This window comes from Pteropus medius, unplaced genomic scaffold, assembly GCF_902729225.1.
Source record: "Pteropus medius unplaced genomic scaffold, Ma_sr-lr_union100, whole genome shotgun sequence".
Taxonomy (NCBI): domain Eukaryota; kingdom Metazoa; phylum Chordata; class Mammalia; order Chiroptera; family Pteropodidae; genus Pteropus; species Pteropus medius.
In genome coordinates this window covers 10,822,482-10,829,292 of record NW_024342471.1, presented here as the reverse complement: position 1 = coordinate 10,829,292, position 6,811 = coordinate 10,822,482, and positions in this window count along the sequence as shown.

Below are 6,811 nucleotides of genomic sequence, written 5' to 3'. Positions count from 1 at the left end.
TTCTTTGGTGGCATAAGCAAGCAGGCTCAGGGCAGCTTAATAATATCCAAAATATCAATTGGAAGGACATGTGATGGCCCACAGGTATTTGTCCAAAAGAAACAAACACATATGTCCACTCAAATAACCTGTACCTGTATGTTTACAACAGCTCTATTTATAATTGCCTAGAAAAACCTATATGTCCTTCAACTGGTTAATGTCTAAACAAGCTGTAGTACATCCATTTAATGGAATATTACTCAGCAATAAAAAAGGAATGAACTCCTGATAGCACAACAACATGGTTGAAGCTTAAATGCATTATGCTTAGTGAGAGAAGCAAGACTCAAAAGGCTGGATACTGTAGGAGGTCATTTATACGACATTCTGGGAAAGACAAAACAATAGAAACATTAACCAGATCAGTGGTTGCCAGAGACAGAGGGAGGGCAGGAGAGAATTGTCTGCAAAACAGAAGGGGAGAAGTTTTGAGGGTGATGGAAATGTTCTATAAAATAATTGTCCAAGTAGTAACATGATATGTATATGTCTGTTAACTCATTAGGCTGTGTACCTGCCTAATTAGAGGTATCGTGGGGTTGGTTCCAGATCACTGCAATAAAGCAAATGTCACAATAAAGCAAGTCACTCAAATTTTTTGGTTTCCCAGGGCATATAGAAGTTACGGTTACATTATACTGTAGTCTATTAAGTGTGCAATAGCATTATGTCTAAAAAACGATGTACATACCTTAATGAAAAATGCTTTATTGCTAAGAGATGCTGAACATCATCTGAGCCTGTTGGAAAAATGGTGCCAATAGGCTTGCTCAAAGCAGGGTTGCCACAAATCTTCAATTTGTAAATAAAATGCAATATCTGCCAAGCACAATAAACCAAGGTACGCTTGTATTTAGAATTTGTGTTGGAACCATAAGATTCAAAGTCCCAGGAGAGAATCTGATTGGCTGAGTTTGGGTCACAGGCCCGTCCTTAACCAGAGTTGGGCAGCCACTTGATTGACAACCCCATCATGCCTGTAGAAAGGGCCCTTACCCAGAAGCAAAATGGTAGACAAGCTGTCTCTGCAAAGAAGGCTCCATCAACTGCAGAGGATATTCCCTGTAGGTGCTGGGATTTATTATCATGGATATTGAGGTCTGCCTTTCCAGGAATGAGGCCAATCTTCCCATCTTCTGTGACATTGGGACATGTGAAGATTGGATTTCAGACTAACTGAGTCAAGCTGAGTGTGGCTTCAGATCTATAAGCATTCAGTTCGGATAGTCACTCGAGTGTTTCATCAAACAGACAGGAGAAATAAGTGGTCAGTTCATCCAAACATGTGTTGAGCCACTGCCCTAGAGGGTCATTTATTTCCATGAAAGTGTATTTGAGTCTTATTGACTGAACTGGGTGTGTCAGGCAGACACAACTCATGACTCGGCCTCAGGTGGGGAGAGGCAGGGGATGCTGCAGCGTTCGTGGTTCATTCCTCTGCCTCCCTTCAGCAGCCCTGAATGGCCAAGGGAGCCTGGCCAGGCACCCACCCCAAGGCTTTATTCACCTTGCATGAAATTCTAGCAGTATCGGTGGCAGGCACGGACATTGGAGCACTCACTCTGCCCTTCCCAAGCTGTGTGAACTTGGGCAAGTCATTTCCTCTCCTTGACCCTCATTTTAACAAAGTAAAAGATTTTTCAAGCACTTTCTTGGAGAGCGTGTGTGTGTGTGTGTGTGTGTGTGTGTGTGTGTGTGTGGAGGGTTGCTTCAGAAACATTTTAAGACATAGAGTTGTGAAATAAACCAAAATTCAGCGTACATTCCTCGAAATTCTGAATTTCAGTTCTGGGAACCCTCACATGAATTTCCTCTTTATTCGTGTGCTGTGCTGTGCTGTGGGTTTGGGTTTGTAAGACTGTGGCAATATTGACAGAGTTTTATGGATTGTTTGGACACATTTATTTTCTCTTTTGTATGTCTATATTTTTTCCGCTTACTTTGCCAGAATTTCTTTATTTTGGAGTATTTCCATTTTTACAAAAGCTTAATTCTAAATGTAAAACAGGTTATTATTTTCTTTTTAATTAATCTTTAATTACCATAGTAATACATAAAAACACCGCTTCAAGCGCAGAATTTTTCTCACCTTCAAGGGAATACTGAAACCACCTTTACTCAGCACTACTTGCCCTCACCAATCATGGCCTCCAACACCCCTCTCACCACTGTCTGTCATCAATTTGGAAAGGTTATTCCAAACTTTATTATCTTTTTGTTCTCATAGAAAACGAACAGTCTTGTGAACTCATCCCCCACATAATAAGTCCTCCACCCTGGGATCGAGGCACCCAGACTCTGCCCTAATTTGCTGTGTGACCTGGGGGAAATCGTTTGCCCCCTCGGAGGCTCAGCAGGGGGTCTTCCTACTCCTAGTATTGTAGGAAATGTGATTGGAAAGTAAGCTGGGTCCAGATCTGTCATTTCTGATGGAGGCAATGAAACTTGAGAGAGACCCAGCACCATACCCTGGCTCCTGGTCCTGCCATGGGCAATCGGCCACCAAAAATTTTACCAACCAAGGCCTGCCTCTCCCTCTCTCTCCCCATTTCTGCCACAGGTCACTTACTCATTCAACAAACATTTATTGAGTCGACACTAAGAGCCAGGTGGGTGGAGGGAGACAGAGAAGCACATACACTGGTCCTTAGACAAGACAGACTATGGCCGTGTCCCACGATGCTGGGGGCAAGAGGGAAGTTTTGCTCTGCGCGGGTTCTGGGAGGAGATGCGTTTTCAGTGGGGCTAAAGCCCAAGTGAAATTTTAATGGGTGACAAGGGGCATCCCAAGAGGGCACAGCTTGAGTGAAGGCCTGGAGCTGCAGCATGCAGTAGGGAACTGGTAGAGTGGCTGGCGAGCCTGGAGGGTACAAATGTGAGAGAGGCCATCGGAGCGTAAGTTGGGCCAGACCTGCAGGGCCTCAGATGCCAAGCCAGATGCCAGGTGGAGGAGCTCAAACTCGCCCCTGAGGGGTGTCATTGGGGGAGGGGTGAGCTCAGACTGCATCTCAAAAAGCTCCCTCTGGCCCCACAGCTTCTCTCATATTCTCACCAACCCCGTGAGGTCTGGGATGTGATTCTGCTTTAAAAGAAGTGGAAACCAAAACCTTAAGGAGGTGAAATAAAGTGCCCGTGGCCCACAGAGCTTAAGCAGCATGGCTGGGGCTGAGATCCTACCCCGGGGAAGGGGCAGTGGGGAGAGGGGATGCATTGTGACAGTGGAGCTGAGGACACCATGACCAGGTTGGTTTTTCCATCTGCAAAATGGACACATGGGGAGGGCCACCCCAATTGGGTGCCTGTTCTCTGCTCCCCACAACCTGGGACACGCAGATCCTGCCTCGGACCGGCCACCAGCCACACTCCCTTTCGAAGGTCCTGAAAGTTCATACCTACCTCTTGAACTTTTCCCCAAGTCTCCAGACCTTACCTTTACCTCAGCCCACCCTGCCTCAGGGGAGTCTGGCCCCGCCCTCCTGGACTTGCTCAGGTCAGACGTTGCTCATCTGCCATTAGTCACCAGTTGGTAGAAAGGCTGAGGGCTTCAAATGCCCTATCTCGGTCCCACTACTGCCTCATCTTTCCTCTCCTCCCAGCTCAGCCGTCGAGGGTGATCTTTGGCCTGTGGGCCCCTTGTCTTTGGGGAATGGTTCAGCCAGCCAGGCCCTGGGAGCCCAGCCGTGCTGTGTGACCTCAGGTCAGGCAGTTTTCCCAACCTCTTTGAACCTTAATCTTTTTCCTTTCCTTCCTTCCTTCCTTCCATTCTTTCTTCAACTCTCTCTGACTCATCCCTCTTTCTTTCTCTCACGACACAAACATTTATCGAATATCTGCTATACACCAGACACCCTGGGTCGGAAGTATGAGCCACTGTCCTCTGAGGCCTCACTTGCTGAGGGCTATAGGACTAACCGTGACTCAGGTCCCTGAGGCCCTATCCTTGGGGGGGTGGTAGCAGATAGGACTGACCCCTGAACCATGGAAGAGTCAGTACAGGCTTCTGAACCAACCCTGGTCTCCACGTCCGACTTCTTAACTATGTGACTTTAGGCAAGTCCCATCACCTCTCTGAGCCCTGGTTTCCTCATTTAACAAATGACAAAAATCACATCGTGAGATTTAAATGGAACATCTGGCTGGTAGTGGGTTATTCAAAAGTTCTAAAAACTCACCTTTGTCTCCATCTCGAGGCCTGGAAATGCTTACGGAAGTGAAGGACAGATCTCTCCGGTGGTGACCCTGGGCACAAGACTTATTCAGAAGGCAGAGAGTTCTTCTGAGCACCTCCCACCACATTTCTGCATTGTCTGCAACCTGCTTCACCTTCATATAGGAATCTCCCTTTCTTGGGGAAGGAGAGTCCTGACTCTTGATAAAATCACCATAAAAAGTTTTAGGTGCCATTTATGGAGCACTTACTATGTGCCTGGCCCTGAATAGTCATTATCTCTAACCCCCAGGGGTGGGAACTCTTCTTATACTCATTTTAAAGTGGAGGACACTGACACTGGAAGTGGTCTAGTCACTTGCCCAGGGTCACACAGTCAAGAGAGACCATTCCACAGCAATTACCCTGCACAGGAGCATGAAGGGCCACTGCCTGCACTGTCTGGGGACTTTGAGCCCATGACCAATCTCTCTGGGCCTGTTTTCCCCTCAGTAAACCAGGATTTTGAATCTTTACTCGCCCAATGAGATAAGACAAGGCAGGGTTTCCCAGCACTTGTGAACGGATGGGAAAACCGAGGCCCATGTGGGGCAAAGGTCTCCAGTCACCGGGCCTGGAATCTAGACCTTTGGCCTCTGCCTGCCACTTTTCGGAAGTCAGTCCCGACCCTGACTGGCCCTATCATCCTGGGGTTACTCAAGAGACTGTGTCACTCAGGTGGCCACAGTTCTGTGGAAAGGGAGAGAGGAAGGAAGACGAAGTAGCCAGTTGGGTCAGAGACAGGCGGTGGCTCTGTGCCAGGCCCCATGCCGGGCACTGGAAATGACCTGACCGGTATTCTAAAAAGGCATGCGTGCATCCTGTCCCCCAGGGGGATCCCAGGCAGGGGTTATAAAGGAAAATTAGTACAAGTGGAGAACATAGTATTCTCAATGGAAAAAGATGGATGAAGGCAAAATCCATTCTTTCATTTGGAGCAGGGCTGGCACTTATGGACCACATACAGCCTACGAAGCCTGACTAGCCCCTTGCCTTCTATTTCTCTTTGAGGTCCCTGTCCTTCATGGCCAGGTTCTGGGACACTTGGCATTTTTGCTCCAAAACTTAGGGACCCCAGTTATTGAGTGCTCACTGTGTACTAGATACCTGGCCTCGATCATTTTGTTGAGTCTTACTCCAGGCCCATGAGGGATGAATCCTTGCTTCCATTTTGCAGAGGGAGAAACTGAGGCCTGGAAAGTGGAAATACCTATCTGTGGTCATACAGCTGGTTAGAGCAGAGTAGTCACTCAAACCCTGGCTTCCTGTTAGATGTTCACTTACTCTGCTTCTTCCTCTGTGTTCCCACCAGCTTCAGGAAAGTTTCTGGAACAATATCTGTAAAATGGGGCCATTACAAAGTCCACCTGTGGGGCCATTTTGTCCTGAGTTTGTTCACTAAGACCCCAGGCAGGGCCTGTTTGACCCAAGGACAAACATCCACTAGAGCAACGCGAGTTTGTTCTCCGCACTGCGTCACACAGGAATAGAATCTGGGGCCAGCTCTGTAGCCCAAATACATCAATAGATACAGAACTTATTCCAGAAAAAGGACTGGGGGAGGTCCACAGGCCCCTGTCTCTCCAGGGACACTTCCTGCTCAGGCTTCATGGTAGGTAAGAAGCATAGGAGGCAAGGGGACCAGAGGTACCAAGATGGGTGATGGCACCTCCCCAGGGTGCTAGGTGTGAGGGGTCAGAGGTTGAGTCCTTTGAAAGTTGGCATTGTTCTCTTCTGGCACACAGTGGGTCTGCAGGGAAGATCAGTGAAGGGAGGGGTAAGTGCAGGGAAGGATGAGTGAATGAGTGGATGGATGGATAGATGATTAGATGGATTGAGGGATAGAGGAGATTGGCACATTATCTGGGTTTTGCTCCAAGAAAAGGTGTGAGTGTGCCTGCCTTTGTGAGTATGTCCGTATCGGTACATGAGTCTGAGTCTGTATGTGGGCCCACCTCTGAGTATCTCCATCTTTGCGTGTCTGTGGGTGTCTCAGTCTGATTTGGTGTCCACATTCGATGCTGTGTCGGTGTCTGTGAGGTCTGTCCGTGTGTGTCTGTGAGCTGGGTGCATCTGGACGCCTGTTTATTTGTGTGTGACTTTTGGTGGGTACCTGTGTGTCTAGCTGTGTTTATGTCCTGGCATGTCTTTGTGGTTTTAAGATTAAAATTTTAAGATTTTGTGTCCATGTCACTGTGGCTGTATGTCCAGGTTTGTCTGCTGTATCTCTGGGAGCACGCCTGCGTCTCTGTGTAGCCACATCCCTATGTCTCTGATTGTGTGCCTGTCTGCTCCACATGTGTCTGTATCTGCGTGTGTGTATTTTTGTGTCCAGGTGTCTCTGTCACCCAAGGTCCGATGCTGTGGGTCCAGGTGTGTCCGTGTGTCCTGGTCTAATCGTGTGCCCCTGCCCTCGTGTCTCAGCCCTGTGCTCAGTCTGCTCCCCCAGGGGGAGCCCTTGCCTGGCCACAGCTCCCTTCCTTCCCTGAGCTCCTGCCCCAGCCGGCCAGTCCAGAGCGTGGCCCAGACTGGGCAATAGTAGCCTCCCCAGGTCCCCGCCTT